This window comes from Astatotilapia calliptera, chromosome 7 (genome assembly GCF_964374335.1).
Source record: "Astatotilapia calliptera chromosome 7, fAstCal68.1, whole genome shotgun sequence".
NCBI lineage: Eukaryota > Metazoa > Chordata > Actinopteri > Cichliformes > Cichlidae > Astatotilapia > Astatotilapia calliptera.
In genome coordinates, this window is record NC_137428.1 from 9,581,758 (window position 1) to 9,594,304 (window position 12,547).

The 12,547-nt window shown below is 41.0% G+C and overlaps 1 long non-coding RNA gene across 1 annotated transcript; it reads right to left on the minus strand.

Annotated features, from left to right (window-relative positions):
- Positions 1–4,057: 4,057 nt before the first annotated feature.
- On the minus strand, positions 4,058–10,731 carry LOC145429943 (uncharacterized). The gene is made up of 2 exons (XR_013910294.1): positions 6,548–10,731; positions 4,058–6,463 (listed from the first exon to the last, which is right to left on the minus strand). It is a non-coding gene; the product is annotated as an uncharacterized LOC145429943 (long non-coding RNA).
- Positions 10,732–12,547: the final 1,816 nt, after the last annotated feature.

A 12,547-nucleotide genomic window follows, 5' to 3' on the forward strand; every position in this document is an offset into this window, starting at 1 on the left:
ACCATGAGCCACTGATAAGTGTGAGAAATTAGTGCACTTAATGCAGCGGTCCCCAACCCCCGGGCCTCGGAAAGGTGCCGGGCCGCGAGAGTTGAGGCTCAGGTGTGAAATGTATGGTTTTCAGGGTTTTTATCGGTATTCAGAGTTATTTTGTTATCGTTTTTATCGTTAACTCGGTGTCCCTGGGTCTTTTCAAGTGTGTCATAAATAAATCTTCTTTTTTTCCGGTACCGGTACTAGTTTTATTTTGTTGTATTTATCCGCGACACCTTAAAGGCCGGTCCATGAAAATATTGTCGGGCATAAACCGGTCCGTGGCGCAAAAAAGGTTGAGGACCACTGACTTAATGCATGTTTCCTAATTATATACGTATGAGCCACTAATAGGAGAAAATGAGCACGCAATAAAGTGGACTTGTTAGGGAGACATTGCCATCAGAGTTAAAACACTCCAACTCAATTTTGATGACAGAAACAGCTAAAAAATGAGCGTTTTGTTGAAACTGATGACAAAATCCTGATCAGATACAGACAGACACATGCATACAACACACACTACTGCTCAAAAGTTTGTGGTCAGATTCAAACATTCTTGTCTTAATTTTAAAATTATATTTGCTATAACATAAAATTAGGCAAAGTTTATCAGAAATGTTTTCACAGATGTGTGTTTAATGAATCATTTATGTTAAATCACCCATGATGCATTAGGAAATGTCTACACACTTATACATGGGCCCATTTTTAGTAGCCATCACTGCTGTGTGGACAGATCACATGGTTATAAACCAGGTGAAAATTGACTTCAAACCTTTGAGCTGTAGTGTAGATTGCAATGATAGTGTATAGTTATCTATTACAGAAGAATATATAGAAGTCTGAGGACAGGGAGACACTGTAAAAAAGTTATGAGCTGTCTTGCTGCAGAGAAAGTGGAGTCTGTCATCCTTGAAAAGCTCCCAAGATAGGCAGCTGGCAGGTTGAATGATGCTCTGCCTCTGTGGTCAAGTACAGACATAGGCCTTAAGCAACCATGAGCCACTGATAAGTGTGAGAAATTAGTGCACTTAATACAGCGGTCCCCAACCCCCGGGCCTCGGAAAGGTGCCGGTCCGTGAGTCGTTTGGTACCGGGCCGCGAGAGTTGAGGCTCAGGTGTGAAATGTATGGTTTTCAGGGTTTTTATCGGTATTCAGAGTTATTTTGTTATCGTTTTTATCGTTAACTCGGTGTCCCTGGGTCTTTTCAAGTGTGTCATAAATAAATCTTCTTTTTTTCCGGTACCGGTACTAGTTTTATTTTGTTGTATTTATCCGCGACACCTTAAAGGCCGGTCCGTGAAAATATTGTCGGGCATAAACCGGTCCGTGGCGCAAAAAAGGTTGAGGACCACTGACTTAATGCATGTTTCCTAATTATATACGTATGAGCCACTAATAGGAGAAAATGAGCACGCAATAAAGTGGACTTGTTAGGGAGAGATTGCCATCAGAGTTAAAACACTCCAACTCAATTTTGATGACAGAAACAGCTAAAAAATGAGCGTTTTGTTGAAACTGATGACAAAATCCTGATCAGATACAGACAGACACATGCATACAACACACACTACTGCTCAAAAGTTTGTGGTCAGATTCAAACATTCTTGTCTTAATTTTAAAATTATATTTGCTATAACATAAAATTAGGCAAAGTTTATCAGAAATGTTTTCACAGATGTGTGTTTAATGAATCATTTATGTTAAATCACCCATGATGCATTAGGAAATGTCTACACACTTATACATGGGCCCATTTTTAGTAGCCATCACTGCTGTGTGGACAGATCACATGGTTATAAACCAGGTGAAAATTGACTTCAAACCTTTGAGCTGTAGTGTAGATTGCAATGATAGTGTATAGTTATCTATTACAGAAGAATATATAGAAGTCTGAGGACAGGGAGACACTGTAAAAAAGTTATGAGCTGTCTTGCTGCAGAGAAAGTGGAGTCTGTCATCCTTGAAAAGCTCCCAAGATAGGCAGCTGGCAGGTTGAATGATGCTCTGCCTCTGTGGTCAAGTACAGACATAGGCCTTAAGCAACCATGAGCCACTGATAAGTGTGACAGATTAGGAAACATGCATACAGTTCATTAGTTAGACTCCTATGAACCACTAATAGGAGAAAATGAGCACGCAATAAAGTGGACTTGTTAGGGAGAGATTGCCATCAGAGTTAAAACACTCCAACTCAATTTTTGATGATAGAAACAGCTAAAAAATGAGCGTTTTGTTGACACTGATGACAAAATCCTGATCAGATACAGACAGACACATGCATACAACACACACTACTGCTCAAAAGTTTGTGGTCAGATTCAAACTGTCGTCTTTTTAATTAATAATTTACATTTACTTTTAACATAATATTACATGAAAATGATCAGAAATGTTTTCACAGATGTGTGTTAAATGAATCATTTATGTTAAATCACCCATGATGCATTAGGAAATGTCTACACACTTATACATGGGCCCATTTTTAGTAACCATCACTCCTGTGTGGACAGATCACATGGTTATAAACCAGGTGAAAATTGACTTCAAACCTTTGAGCTGTAGTGTAGATATCAATGATAGTGTATAGTTATCTATTACAGAAGAATATATAGAAGTCTGAGGACAGGGAGACACTGTAAAAAAGTTATGAGCTGTCTTGCTGCAGAGAAAGTGGAGTCTGTCATCCTTGAAAAGCTCCCAAGATAGGCAGCTGGCAGGTTGAATGATGCTCTGCCTCTGTGGTCAAGTACAGACATAGGCCTTAAGCAACCATGAGCCACTGATAAGTGTGAGAAATTAGTGCACTTAATGCAGCGGTCCCACACCCCCGGGCCTCGGAAAGGTGCCGGTCCGCGAGAGTTGAGGCTCAGTTGTGAAATGTATGGTTTTCAGGGTTTTTATCGGTATTCAGAGTTATTTTGTTATCGTTTTTATCGTTAACTCGGTGTCCCTGGGTCTTTTCAAGTGTGTCATAAATAAATCTTCTTTTTTTCCGGTACCGGTACTAGTTTTATTTTGTTATATTTATCCGCGACACCTTAAAGGCCGGTCCATGAAAATATTGTCGGGCATAAACCGGTCCGTGGCGCAAAAAAGGTTGAGGACCACTGACTTAATGCATGTTTCCTAATTATATACGTATGAGCCACTAATAGGAGAAAATGAGCACGCAATAAAGTGGACTTGTTAGGGAGAGATTGCCACCAGAGTTAAAACACTCCAACTCAATTTTGATGATAGAACCAGCTAAAAAAATGAGCGTTTTGTTGACACTGATGACAAAATCCTGATCAGATACAGACAGACACATGCATACAACACACACTACTGCTCAAAAGTTTGTGGTCAGTTTCAAACATTCTTGTTTTAATTTTAAAATTATATTTGCTATAACATAAAATTAGGCAAAGTTTATCAGAAATGTTTTCACAGATGTGTGTTTAATGAATCATTTATGTTAAATCACCCATGATGCATTAGGAAATGTCTACACACTTATACATGGGCCCATTTTTAGTAGCCATCACTGCTGTGTGGACAGATCACATGGTTATAAACCAGGTGAAAATTGACTTCAAACCTTTGAGCTGTAGTGTAGATTGCAATGATAGTGTATAGTTATCTATTACAGAAGAATATATAGAAGTCTGAGGACAGGGAGACACTGTAAAAAAGTTATGAGCTGTCTTGCTGCAGAGAAAGTGGAGTCTGTCATCCTTGAAAAGCTCCCAAGATAGGCAGCTGGCAGGTTGAATGATGCTCTGCCTCTGTGGTCAAGTACAGACATAGGCCTTAAGCAACCATGAGCCACTGATAAGTGTGACAGATTAGGAAACATGCATACAGTTCATTAGTGAAGGAAATTGCCTTCCCGGGTTTCCTCCGTGGCGTGAGCGATAAGCAGAGTTCTGTCCTTTCCTAAGATTCCTAATTATTTAAAGTAACACTCAGGTATGCCATTCAGCGTGTTAGTACGAGCTCGGGAGCAGCTTGGGAGAACAAGAAAACAGAGACTGCTTTAGGTTGCCTTCCCAATCGACTCAAAGGTTTATTTGATACACAGCAGTTTATATAGATGAAAAAAGGTTCGTGTGTCAGCTTTCCCAGTTCAAACCGGTACAGACCAAATAAGGAAACGTCTTCCTGCCTTGTGAGCCAAGAAGTATCCTGTGTGTAGTTTATCAGTTCAGCTATAATTTATGATCATCCCAGCAAAATACACTCCTAGACATAGAATACAGAGTTCTTTCATCAGTGAATTCTGAAACAAACCACCTAGCCTTTAACGAGCCTTTTCCAGGAGATAAAGAAAAAGGGAGGATGGGAGTAAGGAAGTGGTCTCATCTCTGTGGTGTTTTCGACCTTGAGGTACCAGCCTGTAAGTCTTACACATTAATTCTTGGGTCACAGAGAAAGAGAAAAACAACTAGTAGATTGGCCTTATTGAGTAACAGTTTTCCTGTATAAAACAATATCCTGTAAATGCTTACCGTGGTATCAAAATATCATAACAGTTCTCCCCTTTTATCATGTAATGATAACATAGTATAAAGACAGAATGTAATAACATAATATAAAGATAAATCATAAATGTGAAACAAATCATAACTGTAACTGGTCCTTCGAGCAAGCTTAATATCAAAAATTCCGAGAGCGTATACATGGTATCACACAACAGACAATAATCATCAAAAACATGCTGCAACGGTTACAAAGGCTACAATTAGTTTCTTCCATCTTCCAAACGTGTCCTGTAGCCACTTATGTAGCCACTGACCGTGACCTGCATTGGCAATTAGTTCTATCTGCAATGCTTCAAGTTTATTCATAGCTTGTGTGAATGAACCGTTAGGGGCGGTGTTATTGGGAATGAAAGTACAGCATACATCAACGGTTACTAAACCACAGGTACCGGTCCAATTAACAGGTAAAGCTAATCTAAGGGTATTATTGCACAACCAATAAGCACGTGGGATTGGTCTAGTTAGGCGCGTGACCATGTGTGATTTAACTAACTCCCCCCAGTCAGTATCATTTAAGACACCCTCTGGGGGAACAATGATCGATTCTCTGCTCGAACTTGAACTGTGTGTGTGTTCCTCCAGATATGATACAACTTCAGCCACAGAGACAGCTAGCCATGTCTCATTACAGCGTGCACCTGGGGAGTCAGAGAAGAATGTATAGTTATCCTTTGTATAATCTATGTGTGTGTCTGGGCCAGTTAACTTTAGTCTGCGCAGACATATCATACTAGTATTAAAATGGAGAGGGATCTGTCCTAAGGGCAGTGAGGGCTTTAACCTATTCTTAGGGCGTTTCATTGGGGCGCAGGTCCCTGCGGTGTCATTAGATAACTTCAATAATTCGCCTAATGGAGTCTCAGGGTTAGTTGGTGTGTGTGTGTGTGTCTAAGTAAGCAGTCGAGAGGGCTCAGAGTCAACTGTAAAGCGTCTTTAAAGAGAGCATTATTTCCGCTGATTTTCTCTAGTCCCTCAGTGAGGGGGAAACCGGATATGGGGTATCCTACTATTACCTGTTCTGGATTAGCCTTTGAACAGACATAACAGTTACTGTTTCCTAAATCACGAGCGGCTGTTCTGGCATTTTCATACCAGGCGTTAGCTCCTGTTCTATGGGGTGCATAAAATGGTTTATTAGTGGCGTCTATGTTGCTATTTACTGATTTTAGGGAGCGTGAGGAGTGCATTAAGTAAGTGTCTTGCAAAATGGAGCATGAGGTATAGTCAGCAAAATATGACCTGCAGAAATGTGAACATGGTTGCAGTTTACAATACAAAATAGCAAAGAGAAATCCTAAGGTTAATGCGATAGATATAATAAATAACCTAAATATATAAGACAATATATAAGAAAAACAGTTCTTCAGTTGTCTCCTGGCCTGGTCCCAGGTTCGAGAGACATTGAATAAGCGTCGTATGATGACAATGGGCATTTCATTTTCTCCATTATCAGGATGAAATGAGTCTGGCTTTATCAGGTTAGACATCATGTGGTACTTTTGGCTTTCTGTTCCTGCTGGATGTTTGAGTACCTTGTTGTTGTTCTTTCAGACGTTGTGTGTTAATCAGTGATTGCGTGTGTGTATGTAACTTTTGGATCCGGGCGCTGGCTCGCCTGAGATGTCGTCTACCCGTGTGTTTATTTGCTCTAGTTCCGGGCGCTGGCTCGCCGGAGATGTCGTCTGCTTGATCCGACGCCTGAGATGGTCCGATTGGGCTGGTCTTAACCCTGCTGGCATGAATCCACTGAGGTTGTCCGTCTGTGAGGATGCTGGTTCTTCGTCACTGCCAGTAAAGCCTGGGGGCTGGAAAACGCGGCCTCCCAGAGTGTCCTTGGTTTTAGTGGCTTCTCCAACATGCGTCTCCTTGTCTCCACTGGTGGAACTGTGGAGGGGAAAAGCTGAGAGAGACAAACTTTCTGATAGTTATTATTCAGTTTTTCTACCAGGTTGTGAACATCAGTGGACAATGCAATATAGATCACCTTCTACTAGCGGTGCCCCTCTGGAAGCTGACCATGGTCTTGGAAATAGTCTTATTTCAAATGGAAATAATTTGGTTACTTCAGATTGAGTCATTCTAATCTCACACAGGACTTGAGTAAGTAATTTGACCCAGGTCATTAAAGTTTTAGCACATTTTTTAATTACTTCTCATGTGAATGAAGGTCCTCTATCACTGTTAATTTGGTGAGGTATTCCGAATCTGGGTATTATTTCATTGCTCAACTTTTGACAGACTACTTCTGCAGTTTCTTTTGAGGTTGGATAAGCTTCTACTCATTTACTAAATTGATCCACTATTACCAGTAAGTACTTGATGCTTCCTTGTGCTGGCATATGTGTGAAATCAATTTGTAATGTATGAAATGGAAAATCTGGTTGTGGTAAATGCTGATGTTTTGCTTTTGAGCTACCTACATTAGTTCGCGCACATGTTAGACAGGTTGCTAATATGCTTTTTACTGCATGTGATGTTTTCTCAATTACAAATCTTGATTTTATTGCCCCTATTACCCCTCTTTGTCCGACATGACTCACACAGTGAAAATGTCGGGCAAGGACTGGCATCAGGGAATATGGGAGGGCAATCAAACGCTTAAGATTTTGTATAAGCCATCTCTGTCATCTAAGGTACAGTCATTATTCTCCCAATAGGTGTAATCACATGCAGAGGCTTGCTCTTGTATGAATTTTAAATCAACATTTGTGTCTAAATAGTCTGGGAGTGTAACAAGTGGCAGCTGTAGGGGCACAGATAATACTTCCTGCGGCGGTGGGAGCTGTGATGCAGCTGCAGCCTTGGCTGTCACGTCTGCTAAGGCATTACCTGTTGCTTCGTCTGTGTCAGCTGTACTGTGTCCTTTCGTTTTTACAACTGCAACGGCCGATGGTAGCTGTATAGCCTGAAAAAGTCTTTGAACAAAATCACAATTTAGCAATTTATTTTCCATCAGCAGATCTAAATCCTCTCTGTCTCCACAATGTGCCAAAGTCATGCACAACGCCAAATGCATAGCGGCTGTGTGCGTAAATTGTCACATGCTTATCCAAATGTAGCTCACAGGCGCGTATTAAAGCCATGAGCTCTGCTTTTTGTGCTGAGTGAAATGGTAATGAGTGAGCCTCTAGTATGATGTCAGGCACTGTTACCACTGAATAGCCACAAAGAAATGAGTTGTCATTCGGCCTTGAACAGGACCCGTCCACATAAACCGTGGCTGAGTCTGAGATAGGTGTTTGCTCTAAATCTGGACATGGTGCTGTGGATTCCTGTATACGTGTCATGCAGTCATGATCGTCAAGCCTGTCTGAGCCATCCTGTCGGTCAGAAGAACACAGCATAGGATCAATAAATGTGCTGGCGAATCAGGTGTGCTGCTCGCTTTTATAGTGAGATTTGCATATGTTGTTTAGTTATGTTTGCTAGAATGGTCATGACCTGGTGATTGGTGTGTAGAATAGTGTCATGTGAGAGTGTGAGCTTCCCGCAGTCCCTTATCATGATAGAGCAAGCTGCTACTGCCCTCAGGCAGGCTGGCATTCCTGAACAATTCAGGCAGCACCTTTGAGTGGCGGAGGTCAGCACTCCCTGTAATGCATTGAAAGAGGCAGTCATTTCTGTGGACCACAGTATTCGAGGAGGCTTGTCTTTTTTACAACAGTCACGCAGAATGTGGTCATGAAAAGAACAGTCTGGTATCCACTGTCTGCAATAGTTCACCATGCTCAGGAAGGACAACATTTCCTTCTGTGTAGTGGGACGAGGGACGGAGGTCACAGCTTTGACCCTGTCTGCAGTCATGGAACGTTTTCCGTGAGACAGTGTGAATCCCAAATATTGAACAGAAGTCTGACAATACTGCATTTTCTTTGCTGATGCTTTGTGGCCAGTCTTTTGGAGGTGCTGGAGAAGCATGTGTGTAGCAGTTTGACACAGTTTTTCACTTTCAGCACAGAGGAGGAGGTCATCCACATGTGGATCAGGGTGCAGCCCTGGAGGAGTGAAGCACCATTGAGAAAGCAGCAGAGCTGTCTATCATGCCTTGGGGCAAACGAGTCCAAGTGTACTGCTTATTTCTATGTGTGAATGCAAATAACGGCTGTGTGTCTTCATGAGAAAAAGGAGCGGAGCATAAATCCACCACGGTAAAATGTGTATGCAATGCATGTCAATATGCTGTGAACATCTGAAACGAGAGGTGGCAGAGGAATGTTGACTGCATTAATTTGCCTCAAGTCTTGTATGAAACGCCATACGCCAGGTTTGTTAGGCTTTGGCACAGGATTGACAGGAGTGTGGGCTTTATTACTCCTGTAGTCAATAAATCTCCTATGATGACATCTAGAGCTGCGGCTTTTTCCGTGGAAAGGGGATGTTGCTTGACATATACTGCTTGTTGTGTTTTAATAGGTGTACGTGATAAAGTGTACAGTCAATAAATCCTATATCATTCTCACTTTTAGACCACAATGTCATATTCTGGTATTCAGCTGGCAATGTAACTGCAGAAATAGTACAGTGGATAGGGTAGGTTAGATCTATGTGACGACATGGTGTAGTTATGTCATAAACTATGTCTGAGTTATGTGACAAAATCACTGTTTGACCTTCACTTGTGTGAGCAGTTATCATGTTGTTGAACAGTGTGAGAGAAACAAAAGTGTGGCTCCCAGTCATGGGATTACCTGTTAGTGGCGTCTGTACACGTTTTTTTTTTTTTGGCACAGTGTGTGACATAGAGTACCGGACAAAAAGGATGTTGAGTTCATTCTCTGCTGAGGGTCCAGCTGACACAGAGGATGTTCCTTCTCCATCATGTCGGTACATAGGGCAGAGAAAACATAAGCTGTTATCAGTGTCAGCAAACATTTCACCCTTTATGTTAAATTAAATACACAAATTCATTTTTGCTTTGGGTGTCTGCGGCTGCTGGAAAACTGAGCTAAATTTGCACCTCTAGCTTGTCCAACAGTGCATAAAGCGTTTTATGAATACTAGGATAGATTCATCAGGCTTCTGTTTACACATAGTTACTGCATTTAAGTCACTTTTGTCTCTGGACATTGTTAGCAGGAATTTCTTTAGATTCTTAAAGAAATCGGCGACTTTGTCATTATTTACCCTCCTTTTGTCCATAGCGGTAACATTTGATGCATCACGTCGCGGCATTCTATCATATATTTTCTACAGGACTTTTTAAGCAGACTACTTTTCTTATCACAAATGATATTCAACATTTCTACTGACCTGTTTTCTGGCGATAATCGTTCGGGATAAGGCTCCGAAAAGAAATTAGAATGCATTGAACTTCTTAAGTTGTAAACAAAGTCAGTCACATAAGCACTTCCGCATGTTCTGGATACGTGATCATGGACGTCTTCACCGATTCGCGGACGTAGGTTACACGTAACCGGAAATGGGAGTTGTACTGAGCCGTTATTTGAGACTTTATTTTGTATTTTATTAATTTTTGGTTTTACAGGTACTTTAGATTTTTTATCGGACCTGTCTGTGGTCTTTGAATTATTCTGACCCATGTTCAGTGATTTCCAGAGGGGTTTACACGCTAGGAGGATTTAGGTTAGTATTTTCGCTGCGGCACAGCTGAGGTCACTTTAAATTTATTGCTAGCAATTTTTTGTTTGTGTGAGCAACTCTCACTTAGCGAGCAACTTCTCGCTTAACGAGCAACTTCTCGTAAAACAACAGGCAACTTCCTGTGTCTTTCTGCTTTTAATTTACTGCTTTTAACCCTTGTATGGTAATCGGGTCTGTGAGACCCGTTCAACTTCTCCCTGTGTCACTCTTTGGTGAGCAACTTCTCACTTAACGAGAAGTATTTAAGACAACAGGCAACTTCCTGTGTCACTCTTTGGTGAGCAACTTCTCACTTAACGAGAAGTATTTAAGACAACAGGCAACTTCCTGTGTCACTCTTTCTGAGTGAGCAACTTAAACAAAATTAAAATATTCAAGACAACAGGCAACTTCCTGTGTCCACCAACACCACACAAGGGTTAATTTACTTTATTCGGGGACTGAGGAAGTCAGTCAGTGTATCTCTCTGGATCACTAAGTGAAACTTCGTCAGCATATCCCGTTTTTTTTATGGATCGATCACTGAGAGAGGTACAATAGGTCTTTATATAAATATGAAAGACGCATATTTACCTTCTGTCAGCATCCCACTTCTGACACCAAAATTGAAGGAAATTGCCTTCCCGGGTTTCCTCCGTGGCGTGAGCGATAAGCAGAGTTCTGTCCTTTCCTAAGATTCCTAATTATTTAAAGTAACACTCAGGTATGCCATTCAGCGTGTTAGTACGAGCTCGGGAGCAGCTTGGGAGAACAAGAAAACAGAGACTGCTTTAGGTTGCCTTCCCAATCGACTCAAAGGTTTATTTGATACACAGCAGTTTATATAGATGAAAAAAGGTTCGTGTGTCAGCTTTCCCAGTTCAAACCGGTACAGACCAAATAAGGAAACGTCTTCCTGCCTTGTGAGCCAAGAAGTATCCTGTGTGTAGTTTATCAGTTCAGCTATAATTTATGATCATCCCAGCAAAATACACTCCTAGACATAGAATACAGAGTTCTTTCATCAGTGAATTCTGAAACAAACCACCTAGCCTTTAACGAGCCTTTTCCAGGAGATAAAGAAAAAGGGAGGATGGGAGTAAGGAAGTGGTCTCATCTCTGTGGTGTTTTCGACCTTGAGGTACCAGCCTGTAAGTCTTACACATTAATTCTTGGGTCACAGAGAAAGAGAAAAACAACTAGTAGATTGGCCTTATTGAGTAACAGTTTTCCTGTATAAAACAATATCCTGTAAATGCTTACCGTGGTATCAAAATATCATAACAATTAGTTAGACTCCTATGAACCACTAATAGGAGAAAATGAGCACGCAATAAAGTGGACTTGTTAGGGAGAGATTGCCATCAGAGTTAAAACACTCCAACTCAATTTTGATGACAGAAACAGCTAAAAAATGAGTGTTTTGTTGACACTGATGACAAAATCCTGATCAGATACAGACAGACACATGCATACAACACACACTACTGCTCAAAGGTTTGTGGTCAGATTCAAACTGTCGTCTTTTTAATTAATAATTTACATTTACTTTTAACATAATATTACATGAAAATGATCAGAAATGTTTTCACAGATGTGTGTTTAATGAATCATTTATGTTAAATCACCCATGATGCATTAGGAAATGTCTACACACTTATACATGGGCCCATTTTTAGTAACCATCACTGCTGTGTGGACAGATCACATGGTTATAAACCAGGTGAAAACTGACTTCAAACCTTTGAGCTGTAGTGTAGATTGCAATGATAGTGTATAGTTATCTATTACAGAAGAATATATAGAAGTCTGAGGACAGGGAGACACTGTAAAAAAGTTATGAGCTGTCTTGCTGCAGAGAAAGTGGAGTCTGTCATCCTTGAAAAGCTCCCAAGATAGGCAGCTGGCAGGTTGAATGATGCTCTGCCTCTGTGGTCAAGTACAGACATAGGCCTTAAGCAACCATGAGCCACTGATAAGTGTGAGAAATTAGTGCACTTAATGCAGCGGTCCCCAACCCCCGGGCCTCGGAAAGGTGCCGGGCCGCGAGAGTTGAGGCTCAGGTGTGAAATGTATGGTTTTCAGGGTTTTTATCGGTATTCAGAGTTATTTTGTTATCGTTTTTATCGTTAACTCGGTGTCCCTGGGTCTTTTCAAGTGTGTCATAAATAAATCTTCTTTTTTTCCGGTACCGGTACTAGTTTTATTTTGTTGTATTTATCCGCGACACCTTAAAGGCCGGTCCATGAAAATATTGTCGGGCATAAACCGGTCCGTGGCGCAAAAAAGGTTGAGGACCACTGACTTAATGCATGTTTCCTAATTATATACGTATGAGCCACTAATAGGAGAAAATGAGCACGCAATAAAGTGGACTTGTTAGGGAGACATTGCCATCAGAGTT